This window comes from Lygodium microphyllum, chromosome 1 (genome assembly GCF_053477565.2).
Source record: "Lygodium microphyllum isolate KBCC chromosome 1, Lygodium_microphyllum_v1.1.10, whole genome shotgun sequence".
Classification (NCBI taxonomy): Eukaryota; Viridiplantae; Streptophyta; class Polypodiopsida; order Schizaeales; family Lygodiaceae; genus Lygodium; species Lygodium microphyllum.
The window spans coordinates 5,216,429-5,230,350 of record NC_141135.1 but is presented as its reverse complement, the minus strand read 5'-3'; the positions used below and the strand labels follow the sequence as shown (position 1 = coordinate 5,230,350).

General features: G+C 38.3%; 1 pseudogene; it reads right to left on the bottom strand.

Moving 5' to 3' along the window:
- Positions 1 to 7,870: 7,870 nt before the first annotated feature.
- Positions 7,871 to 9,907, bottom strand: LOC148040805 (uncharacterized; annotated as a pseudogene).
- Positions 9,908 to 13,922: the final 4,015 nt, after the last annotated feature.

Genomic DNA, 13,922 nt, shown 5'->3' with positions numbered 1-13,922 from the left:
GTAGATCGGTCAAGCTGACCTAACCACCTTCACAGGCTATAAAAGATAAACCCCTTCACAGCCATCCATCATCTATCTTAACCCAGTCAGAGTTGTTCCAACTAGCCTTAAGCTTTTCACCTATCTTTTGTCTACATCACCATCTAAGCTTCACATTGGAAGTGCATGGGTGGATAGAGCCATCTTTGTATCAGTTGTTTGGAGGCTTAATTTTTTTTTTAATTCTCCCCTTATATATTGTGTACTCTTTATCTCTTTCTCATATTTTTTTCCTTGCACCATGTAATTTTTTACAACCCCACCCCTCGCCCAAAAAAATATCCAACACCATATTTATCGTGCATTCAATTTTCCTCTTTCACTAGCATGCTTCTCCTTTTCCTTTTCTTATAGTGCCTTTCACTTGAGTGATGATGGGTTTCATCAGTGCCATGGTAGGTGTATTGCTTCATATCACGCCATTGAACCTTCATAGGGTTTATTTAGTACTTCATTTTCTTTATTTTACACTTGTCCAAAATAATAGGTGCCAACTCCCAAAAGATAATACATAGTTGAAGGATATGGTAGATAACTAGGCAAAGGTGGCTAAGAATTAGGAACTTCATGGACTAGTGTGCTTATAAGCTACCTTGCTGGTTAATAATCAAATTAATTCACATGGATTTCCTTCATTTGTCATGTAAATTTCCCATGGAGTGAGTATCCTAGTGTTTACAAAGTGCTCTTAAACAAAATACAAACTTAGTAATCAAATAATTCACATGCTCAATCTACATTTCTCGTGTAGGTTTTTGCATTATCTGTATGTAAGAGCATTAGCATATTCTTGTAATCCAGTAATCATGTGCAAAGTGTTTTTACCAAATCACATTGAGTTAAAACTCCTTTCAAGTGAGTATTCCTTTTCTCTAAGCAAACTTTTTTAAGACAAGAAATTGAGTAGCACGTGGCAAAGCACATGAGGTAAATCTCTTGGCCCAGTTAACTTTGAGAGGATAGGCAAAGTATTTAGCCAAATGGTTGTGAATGTTTTCTAGGATGTAGATAATAAGGATTACCTTAGCATATCTCTAGAAGACAAGAGTATGTTAGAGAAGAAACGTATTCAACTATTAGATTCTTTGGTTTATTGTTATTTGAGGTGAGTTTAGTTGTTCATTTTATCAACTTTTTCAAAGTTCCTTGTACCTTCATTCTCTTATTTTGGGCTTTGTTCCTATACAAGGCATATATTGCTTCTCCAAGTAATGAAATTACTAAGAACATATTTACTGTTGATCCACTTCTCTCTATGGATATTTTTTCAAAGTCTAGTTCAAATATTGCATGATTTTTAAAACATTTTAATAGTATCACATATAGATGTATCTTTTTTTTGTATGTTGAAAGGTAGATCACTTATACATAGTTACTTTTGGTGATTTTTGTGATACTTGTTGCTGACTAATTTTTTATTAACAAGAGTCATTGGATTCTAATCTACTTTGATATTCTTGCTCAAGTGGTCATCATTATCAATTCTCTTTCAAAAATGTCGTATCAATATTCTTCTCTTGTTTTCTAGATTTGTTGCAAGTGGTCTTTACTATTTCCTAAAAATGTTTTATTTTTAATACTGTTAGACTTGTTAGTATCCACTTGGATGCATGTTTTGAAGATATTGCTAAATCTGAGAAACCTTTCAAGTTTTTCCTTCAAGAGGTCCCACTACACAAAGTGATGTACAAAATTGTGGATAAAGAGTTATCTCAAATGTTTGCAAGTCTATAGATTCAAAGTTGTTGAATATAGATGGGGTGAATGTAAGTCTTTTTTCTTTTTCTTTCAAGTTAAAATTCAGTTGTATTCTTAATTGATTTGTTGCGTACTCTCTTTTGTTGCAAATATTACCTTAAGTCATATATGTGTTGGATAAGCGAGAGATATATTGAGGTAATTTTGGACATGGCAATCACACTGGTGGACCTTGACTCTCCTCTTGCTCCTAAATCTTCCAAGGGCAAAGCCAAGAGACTAGTGAAAGGTACAAGTTGTAAGGGCACTAGTGCCAAGGCAACTACCAAAAAAACTTTTGTTGCATCTACAAACAAAGATAAGGGCACATCTAACTCAACCATCAAAAGGACTTTTGTTGCCTCCAAAAAGAAAGATATGCCAAAGCTTTCTCCTTTGAAATTTGATCCATCTACTTTGAAGCCTTAAGAGAACAAAATACCTCTGAATTCAAATTATTTCAACAACAAAAAAAACAACTTGCAATAAGGAAACTAGTGATGATGAATAAAATTGATGAAGATGAACCTTGCCAAAGAAGGAGAAAAGTTCAAAGGAAGGAGACAATGAAGATCAGAAAGTTGACTAGCCTTATATTCAAACCTTTGTATTGAAACCATGACATTCTTCTAGATATCCTTCCAAGAGTCATGGCCTTTTGAATATCTTCAAAAATTCCAAGTTTAAAGCTCTTTACCGTTACTTCTACAAGAATCTCCCAATTCAAGGATACAAGACTTGGCATGTTGCCAGGTGGCACCTATGCAAAGGGATGAGAACCTTAAATGGTTCTCCTTTGTGCGTACCTACGTTGGTGGGATGAGCGCCTTAAATGGTTCTCCGTCAATGCGGGGCACGTTCCTAAGAATTGTCTTAGGCGGAAGGTCGATGGGGACGCATATCCTTTCCGAGCATCGATGCATGTGTGAACGTGGGTGATACCATTTTATCCACATGAGTATTAACGTCTTCGTGAATTAATTATTGTATGGAATTTCAAATTAATTGATTTATGTGGCTAGCTGCAATTATTCAGTTGGTTATTATTCTAACATGATTTTTTGAATTTTTGGCAGATGATGTGTAGAGCAAGGTGAATTGGAAAGGTGCGCCACACGCAAGCATTTTAAAGATTATTTCCTCAAGAATTTATTTGGCAATTATTGGATTATTGTATTAGACGCACCGCTATTTCTTATAAAGCGTGCACATAGCCTCTATGTAAATATTTATTAGTAAAATAGATTTTTAGAAGATATGTCCAATAAAATTTTAATGGTTCTAGAGAGTTGTGGGATGCACAACTGCTAGCATCCATTAATTCAGAATACTCTATCTCTTTTCCAGCACACTCAAACTCTTTATACAAAGAGTGATTGTAAAGGGCCTAAATCTTGGGCAAATAAGATTTTATAATATTATTATCAATACGGCATGAAGGGAGCTGCCCACTTCTTGTCGAGGGGAGATTGTACCCAATCTTGTGTTGGTAATTCATTTTACTTTACCCTCTCTTTTAGTCTATTTTATTTTCTCATGAGTCATATGCAATTTTATGAGTAAAAGAGAGAAAGAGAGAGCTTCTTCCATTCACTATGCGCAAACCACGCATCTGTTGCTCGCAATAGTGGTATCAAAGCCCATCCTACCTCTTGGGCTTCCACTCGCCTACCCTCTGGCGTGAAGGCGAGCCCTCTGCTGCAAACGGGCTCTACGGTCTGTCTCATCGCGAATTTTTTGCCGTCACGGCAACATTCATGACATCCTTTTGTCCTTTTATTGTCAAGTTTTTTTTAAAGGCTTAAAGTCTTATTAAGCAAGTTACATTATCTCTTTTATCACTTACATAATCAACTTCATCTTCTCTTACTCCGTGTCATACATAGACTCTGCAAATCTTCACAAGTCATAGCTGACTATCTCTTCTATAGAGGTAGTTCTCGCGCAGTTCTTTCCAGCTTCATAAATTTCACAAAATTCCCATTAAAAATTCCTGCCTTTCTTGCCTACTTCGATCCATAATTTCTTGTCCAAAGGTCGCTTAAAATTTTGGTCTCACATGCCAAAATTCTTCAACGACAAGCAAGGTGTCTTTTCATTTGCAAGGCATCCTAAATCTCTGGATTTCTCCATCAAGCAATCATGTCACATGAAGGGCCATCCGACACTACCGATTTTGACTATGCATCACCACTTTCTGAGCTAACCTTGGAGCTGCATAAGGATTTAATATCCATGAAACTTGAAGAAGAGCGTCACCACCACGTACAACAAGAACAAGAACTGAAGTCCCTCAAGCATCGTGCCACTCAAATTTCTACCAATGATGACAACCTAGTTCGCGCCATCAACGCTACTTTGGATGTCCACGCTAGTTGAAAGGAGTCCAAGATAAGCAAGCATACATTCAAATTTAATTCTTTTGATGGTCTTAAAGATGGTCGCAAAATTTTGTCATGGTTAAGTCAGTTCAAAGCTTATTTTGACAATGAGAAATACTCAGAAAGTTATAAAATTAAATGTGCATCTCATTATTTTATTGAGAAAGCTGCATTATGGTGGGATGTCACGCGTAAAAGCATTGATCATCCTCTCACATGGAATGACTTTCGGAAGAAGGTTCTTGAAAATTTTCTCCTTGCACAATTCGAGCTCTGCATGCAACAACAATGGGACCTATTCATGCAACGAGAACGGAGTCTATCCCTCAATACACATAAAGATTTTGGAGTACTCTCTTGCAGCTCCAAATGGTGGAGCTAGTGATCGAGTCTACCTTCAAGAGAAAGTATATGTCTGGCTTAATTCCATCCATCCAAGCCAAAGTCAACATGTTCAAGCCCAATAATCTAGACAAAGCCATATCCCTAGCTCACGACGCATAAAAGAAGCAGTCTAAAGACCAAATGCAATTTCCAACATCCAATGGTAACAACATGGGTAACAACTTTCGTTTTAATTCTTTCTGTAACTTCAATTCTCAATATGGAAAGAATCGTTTTAACCAATGGCCATGGATGTGAAATGTTCTTAATAATCATGGTCAATCAATTTCCAATTCTAAACCTCCCAATCTACCTTCAAATTTGCCTAGATATGGTGAACCTAAAAATGTACATGAAGTTTGTTCATTTTTAGGACTAGCTAGCTTTTATCAAAAATTTGTTAGAAACTTTTCATTGATTGCTTTACCGTTAACTCTTTTGTTAAAGAAAGGTCTTGTTTATCATTGGGGCGACAGTCAACAACGATCGCTTGAAATACTTAAGCATGCACTCACACACGCACCAGTTTTGCAGTTACCTGATTTCAATCGACCATTCTTTCTTGTGGTTAGATGCAAGTGGTTCTGGCATCAGTGCAGTATTGATGCAAGACAATCACCCTATAGCATACTCTAGTTGTAAACTAAAACCTTCTGAAGTTAAATATATTACATATGACAAAGAATCATTAGCTGTAGTTCATGCATTGCGCATATGGAAGCACTATTTAATGGGTTCGTGTTTAGGATTAAAACCGACCAGCAGAGTATTAAACATTTATTGTCACAACCACAAATATCTGATAGACACATACAGTGGGCATTCTTTATTCAATCCTTTCATCCATTCATTCAATATCAACCAAGTAAGAAAAATGTAGTAGCTGATGCATGTAGCCGTAGGCCATCATTAAACAACATTTTTGTCATTTCTACTTCTTCGTTTGGGTAAATTTATCTAACAATCAATTTACCCAAACATCTTCAAGATCTCAATTTTCATGATGTTTGGGTAAATTTATCTAACAATCAATGGATCCCTACTAATAACTTTTCTGTTTGGGTAAATTTATCTAACAATCAATTTACCCAAACATCTCGATTTTCATGATGTTTGGGTAAATTTATCTAACAATCAATGGATCCCTACTAATAACTTTTCTATTTCCGATGGTATTCCATTTTATGAAAAAAGGTTATGTATTACTAATCCTTTTTGTCATTTAATTATGCAAGAAGTACATGAGCCTCCTTATATGGGACATCATGGTATTATCTCCACACTTAGAAATTTACACAAAGATTTTTTTTGGCCAAATATGCAACGTGATGTCTCTAATTTTGTTTCTGAATGCATTGTATGTCAACGCATTAAAAAGACATCATGGTAAGTCATATGGTTTATTACTTCCATTACCTATCCCTAATTCACCTTGGGAGCAGATTTCTATGGACTTCATTACAGGTTTACCACAAACTTCTTCACATAATAATATGATATGGACCATAGTTGATAGATTTAGTAAACATGCTTACTTCATTGCTTGTAAAAAAGACCTTAAGTGCTACACAAGCCGCTAACTTATTTCTCAAGCATATTTTTCTGCACCATGGATTTTCGAAAATTATTGTGTCCGATCGAGATCCTCGATTCTGTAATAATTTTTTGATTACATTGTTTTCTAACTTAGGAACTAAGATTGATTTTAGCTCTGCATTTCATCAAGAGACTAGCAGTGAAACAGAGGCCACAAATAGCACAATTTTGGATTTAATCTGTGCTTACACAATTTCTTCTCCAACCACATGGAATAATCATTTGCATCTTCTGCAGTTTACTTACAATAATACCACTCACACTGCTACACAAAATGCACCTTTTGAAAATTTTAATGGTCACAAATTGCCAACTCCCACATTTTGTCTAACACAGAAAATACCTTCTATTGACGATTGGATTCAAAATCATTCAAGTATTTATGAGCAAGTTAAACAAATGATAGCAAAGGCCCAACAATCATATGTGAAACAAGCGAATAAAAAGAGGCAAGCCATGATTTATAAAGAAGGAGATTATGTTTGGTTACGTGTTGCAAAACGTAGACTCCATAGTGTAGAAAAGAACCCAAATGTAAAATTAGCTCCTCATTTTTATGGACCTTTTAAAATTCTCTATTGTATTAATCGTAATGCTTATAAATTAGAGTTAGCTCATCATTGGAAAATCCACAACACTTTTCACATTAGTCTTTTACGTCCCTTCAAAGGTTCTCTTCCTGTTCACCCTGTTTATGACTCACCACCCTCGATTGTAGATGACCATGAAATCCTAATCCCTGAAACAATTGTTGATGTTGACTATATGACCACTAGAACTGGAAATACTTATCCTCGTTATCTTGTCAAATTCCACAATCACCCTATTGAGGAAGCTCAATGGATGCAGGCTTGTGATTTGTGACCTTTTTCCAATTTATTGTCTCCACATCCAGCCAATAGCAATTGAGGACAATTGCTATCCCACCCCGAGGGTATGTTGCCAGGTGGCACCTACGCAAAGGGATGGCTTAAATGGTTCTCCTTTGTGTGTACATTGGTGGGATGAGCACCTTAAATGATTCTCCGTCGATGTGGGGCATGTTCCTAAGAATTGTCTTAGGTGGAAGGTCGATGGGGACGCCTATCCTTTCCGGGCGTCGATGCAAGTGTGAACGTAAGTGATACCATTTTCTCCACACGAGTATTAACATCTTCGTGAATTAATTATTTTTGCTGAGGGAACTCTCAATACAATGTATCGATTATGTACTCCTTGCTGGGATCTGGGATCCCCTTCCACTTGTCTGTAATGTTGTGCTGAAATACTTGTTGGCACAACTCATGCATCCTAGATATGATAGCTTTTCCCTCATCATTCATGTATAAGTGGCCAGTGGCCTTATCTATGAGATACGAGTGACTTGCAAGATTTTGCAAACGGGTAATTTCATGACATTAATACAAATGTGTCAAACACAACTTGAATTGATAAGTGCTACTGCAAAAAAGAATGCGAAAATACATACCTAGAGGAGTGGGTTTCGTGTACTTCTTGTCGGCCCTAGGAGTGATCGGTGGGGTGCGTGAAGGAGTGGAAGCAGTAGACGTCTGCCCGCCACTGCCAGTGAAAGACGGTGTCGACTCCGTGGTGATAGTGCGAGTGGGAGAGACTGCATCTATATCCCCACAACAGGAGCTACCTCCTCCTCGACTACGTGACTCTGAAGCAAAGCGAGACCTGCGACTGCGTCTACTAGAGACTGAAGCATCGGACTGTCTAGAGTCTGCCGATCATGCTGAGGTGGAACGGGAAAGCTGTGCATTGGCTCTATCTCTGGCCCGTGCTAGCTGCTCTGGTGAGAAACGTGCTAGCATCGCATCAATGTCGTCATCTGTAAAATCGCGACTCATCCTGCCATCCATGCCCAAATCCTAAACCTGCACATATAAGGAAAAATAATAATATTAGATAATGAATTGCAAGACAATAAAACTAAGACTTAATTTTAAAATAATTAAAAAATAGATAATACAAAAGGAGATTCTGAAATCTAATATGCAGAATCATGCCATACGCAGTCTCATACCGTACATACCTGACACATCTTATGCCAATCATGGGATTTGAGTCCTGTTAGTGGGTCATCCTTTGTGAATGTTGTCTTGAGAGAACGCATTAGGCCAGTCGACGTGCGAAAGGATTGAGGTTTTTCTTTATTCGTCGCACTTCATTGCCAGACAAAACCCAAGGAGCGCGCGGCAATTGCACTCAACCGTCGACACCACTTACAGGCCAATATGGTTCCATCTTTCCCACTGCTTTCAAATCCATCCTCGCTCCTAGTGTGTCTCACTGCCCAGTGAGGTGGTCCCATAGCAAGCTATCAACATTCTTAAAAATGTGCATGGGATCTAAAAGGTGGTTAATTTTTAGTTTTTTCCAATAAGTCAGCTCATAGAAAATTGAGAAGCGTCGCATTCCACTGGGAAGCGAGTCTTGGTCCACCATCTTGCGATCAAACCAGCTCAGTGCATTCATTCTCGCAGGAGGGCGACCAAGAAATCCTTCTCTCATGACATGACCCTCTGGCAAAAAATCCCGATGTCCCTTAAATACCATCTTTTTCATAGATTTTGACATACGAGAATCCAACCTTGGTCCACACAGAGGACATGCATGGTAATCTGATATGACTAGCCCTCTAGAACACACATGTATAATGAGGCATGTCATAACACCAACATCGCTCAAAGAAAACTAGGAAAATAAGAAAACACACTTTACCATAGCATTCTCCATAACCAGGAAAGTCATGCATGGTCCACATAAGAATTGCCCTTATAGTTGCAGATCGCCTACCAATATGTTTGCTCATGTCCTCCACTACAATTCTCTCCCACAACTCCTTTAGCTCATCAATCAGTGGAGAGAGGTAAACATCCATATTCTTGACTTTGTATCGTCTAGGCACAAGCAAGCTAAGCAAAAGGTGTCCTTTCTTGGTGGAAAGACATGGCGGTATATTGTAGTTAAGAAGGACCACAGGCCATACACTATAGGAGGTGGAACGTAAACCAAAAGGATTTACCCCATCCATGGCAAGACCGAATCGTAGATTCCTTGCCTCCTTTGCAAAGTCAGGGAAAGTCTCGTCAATGTGATGCCATGCTTCTGAGTCAGCTGGTGTACGTTGTACACCATCAATGGATCGATTTTCCACATGCCATGTAGTCAGCTTTGCAAAACTCTTGGTCCAAAAAATGTGATGAACACGCAGTATCAGCGGAAAGTGCCTCAAAACCTTCTGCGGAACAGTCTGTCCTTGCAAGTCATTTCGATACCTGTCTGCACCGCACTTGGGACATGTGGCCAAAAATTCAAACTCTCCCCGGAAGAGAACACAATCATTGGGGCAAGAATGAATGCAATTATAATCCATGCCTAGCTTTCGCAGCACTTGTCTTGCATCATCACGAGACTCACGCATCATGTTTTGGGTAGGAAAAATGTAAGATTTCAATGTTCTACAAATTGCAATGAAGCACGTTATTAGAGTACCACATAGCATATTTTAATGGCTTTCAATAAAGAATCATACACATCATAATATACCTAAATAGCTCTGTCACACTCGCGTCGCTCCATCCATACTTTGTTTATATGCTCAACAATGCAAGAAGTGTCTTCAAACAGGATACCCAACTCCCATCATACAATGGAATGGCAGCCTCCGCAATTAAAGGATCTTTGGATTCCGAGTCCGTTGGAAGCAATGATTCGATCACGTCCTCTAACTCGGGCTCCAAAAAAGCAGGAGGATCGTCCATGTCTCCAGCATTCTCACCCATAGAAGGGGGTTGAGAGTTATCACCTTCTATGAGACAGTTAGTTATCTCGGACGGCATTTGTATAGAGCGTGGACAAACCTGTCTTACTGGACGTAAGAGATCTGCGGACTACAATGTATCGTCATGGCCCTGACCTTGTAAAGGACATTAAGGAGCTAACTTCTAAGATAACCCCAAACTGTTATACTTAAATCAATTACATGTCATATAGTAATGAGAGAGAACTTACCGCAATCTCGTAATTCAAGACTGCTTGGTTGATTATCTCAACTCAAAACTTTCCATACCGTTGCACATGCTCTATGGACAAACGACGTTTTCGACGAATGGCTAATTTGCATTGCGTGCATGGACAGGGGACACGTTGATTGAGCCAAGCCTCACGATCCCCACCATGTTGGTCGTGAGTGCTAGACATCTTGACTGCGATGTAATGGAATGATAATTTAATAACGATTTTATATTGTATATTGGGACCACTCCACTATATATATTTCATGTCTTTTTTTTTGAAATTTTCGTACCTATCTCTTTGAGTTCGGCTCTAAACTTATCTATCTTTGAGGTCGGCTCTTTCCATTTCTCTTTCCTTCAACACTTCCTACCCTATATACATTGCAAAGATTGAAGAGAACCAACACAAGAAAAAATATAAAAACACTCTCTTCCATTTCTCTCTTTGAACACTTCCTAACCTACATTGCAAATTAAAGCAACAAAAGATTGAAGAAAAACCAACACTTTCTAACCTACATTGCAAAGAATAAAAACCAACACAAGAAAAAAATTGAAAACACTCGCTTCCATTTCTCTCTCTTTCAACACTTCCTAACCTACATTGCAAAGCAACACAAAGCAACACAAAGATTGAAGAGAAACCAACACTTTCTAACCTACATTGCAAAGCAAAACAAAGATTGTAAAGAAACCAAAACAGGGCATACCGTCGTGCTCTCTTCTTCTTCCACGACCTCTTCATGCGGGCGACGTTCCTCTCCTCGCGTGCGGCTCACGGCTTGCTTCCTTGCTCACCTCCCCTGCTCACCTCCCTTTCTCTTTCTCTCCGCCTTCGCCTTGCTTCTGCAGTTCGCACGCATGTTTGAAAGAAACATTCGGGTTTCCGCGAAATGTTACCAAAGTAAGTCATTGCTATTAGCGTCGCTATTAATAACGACACTAATACCGATGCATTTTTTGACTTAAAATATTTTGAGGATTAGCGACGTAAATAGCGACCTCGAAAAAAAAATGTCGCCACTTAGCGTCGCTATATGTGTGTACCCTTGTAGTGATGAAAGGGAAGAGGAAGGAAGAAAATAAAAGCTAAATTTTTGTTTTAGATTAAATGGATGAGGAAGAGGCATCAACATCTGAAATTGATTTCAAACCTCGGCATTTATGTGGATGGAGTGTGAGGTGTTTCCCTGGGTAAAAGAGGCATTGGGAAACTTGGATAATTTTCAAACTCCAAATTGGAAGAAATGATTTTATGTGAATCTTGCAATGGGGATAAATGCTATTGGAGCTATTTTAATGCAAAAAGGGAAGGTTTCTCAATATATCAATTCAGTTTCTTTTGCAAGCATAATGATGAGAAAGATAGAGTTTTCAAGATCAAGTGCATAGTGATGAGAAAGGTAGAATTTTCAAGATCAGGAAGTAGAGTTTTCAAGATCAAGTGGATAGTGCCTATCAATTGAACCACCAGCCTTGCGCTTGAGTTTAAAATCTCATTTAGTGCCAATAGCCTACTTGCTAGTCAATAACAACCATCTTAGGACTGTTTTGCTGCATTTATAACATCCCTTTCTTGCTCAATGACTTAGTCCACTACCAGAGGAAAAACATGATCTACCAAGGGCTAATTTGGGGCAGGTGGAGCAGCAACAACTTGCTCTAATACATCTATTTTTGCATTTACAATAGGCTCGAATCCCAATAAAAGTGGTAAAAGACCCTCAAAGATATCACTACACTTATAGGTGGCTGGCATCTCAAACTGTTCCTAAGAACAAGATGCATTTTTAGCAAAAATGGCATCTCCATTGACATAAATATTTCAAGTATGAGGATCATACAAATAGCAGCCTTTGCTCTTTGAACTGTATACAATAAAAATACAATTAAGTGTTTTAAACGTTAAATACCAATGTAGCATCCAAGTGCCGAAGAAGTATCAAGTAGCCATAGGGATATACTTGTGTGGATAAATAAGTGAGCAGTATAGCTTAGAAAGAAACTCCAAGCAAGGACCAAACACTTATCAATATGTTAGCCTCAAATCAGTATCACATAAACATATCAAATGAGCAATAAGCACTCAATATAAGTGTTGCCTTATAGTATCCAGCATGCTATCGCATAGTATTTTATTAATTTTAATGGAAGAGAGCAATATATTTTATTTTTTATTAATGGTTGTTTTAATATGCAGGCACTATGAGTGATCATGGTCGTAGAGTGAGGTCGGTGACCATAAAGACCATGCTACGAGCTGGTGGACTGTCAGTGATAATCTATACACAGCCATGGTAGACTACGAGGAGTTATCTAATGGAGAATTGTATACTATGATTGAGTTAGCAAGGAGGACATTGCAGCCCGTGTGGCCTAGGGAGGGCATGTCGTCTCAGCCACCTATGGGAGGAGGCACCTCTTCAGCTAGAGGTATCGCCAGAGCATATCGGTAAGCATCTCAAATGATAAAATAGAAAACATCTCAAACAATAAAAATAGTAATCTAAAAATCTTAATGACTCCTTGATGTCTATGTATACATTAGGTTTCCTATACCTTTGCCATAACCATCCTCGGGTAAGTTACTCATGAATATATGTGTGCATCACATGAGTTCAAAATAAGGTATTTTTAAAATACCATTTTTATACATTTTCTACATACAGAAGGGTGTAATATAAAGGGGTTATTTACAGATTGGATAGAAAAGGGTTATGTTTTATTTGGGAAAAATTCACAGATAAGAATATTTATAAATAGACACTGAACGCACGTAATGAAGATGATATACATATAGTAAGTTCCCCGAGTAACCATCAAACCAACCCGTACCTCTTGATGCACCTCCTATTACTCAAGAGACACATAGGTATATCCTTTACGATGAAAACACATCAAGTGTGTTTTTCAATAATTAGGAATTCACTAACTTATTTCTCTATTGCATGCAAGCATCAATAGAGTAGCACACCGCATGATCACTTGACAGGCGACGATGGAGCCCAGTAATCTCAGCCACCACTATCCCTAGCTAGAGTCCCGCTAGGCCCTTGTACTAGCACCCTAGGTGTTACCTACTACATTGCACTTAATGGTTCCATTGACTTTTTAGGAGCAAGCATTCCCTTTCGATGTTGACTAGGAGAGCTATGCTACCCCTATATGCCACGCATCCACATTCCATGGGGGTGAGTATTATTTAACATAAAAATGATAAATTGTGTTTATTTAAAACTACTAATGGTCCTTGTTTTTAAATGCAGTGATCAACACGAGGATGACAATAAATATGTCATCAGCATACTAGAGACTGAGTATGGGACGAGATGGAGCCATAAGTGGCTTTGTGGGGCGATGTCTAATCTTATGGGCCATTGACACAACCGTGCACGGTGAGAAGCTTTGATGTGAATGTGTGTATGTGTGTAAGAGAAATAAAGTTATTTTAATGTCTACAAAAGGCAAAGTTTTCCTATGAGACCAAATAGTTACATATAGAATGTCTGGAAAGTTTTCCAAGTCTAGTAAAGTGACTATCTAGTGCTATGGTAAACTAAGTGAGTAGGTAGGTACAAAATGGTATACATACTAGATACAATCTAGATGCACTTCAAGTGCAGTGTGGAACTACTCATGGAGTGTGGTCATCCTAAGATGTCCCGCATGGACCTATCTAGCATGGAGAGGCTGAAGCAGTGAGGTATGGCCTCCCGGTGCCATGTCACCCCATCCCTCAATAGGCACCAAAGAGCTATCT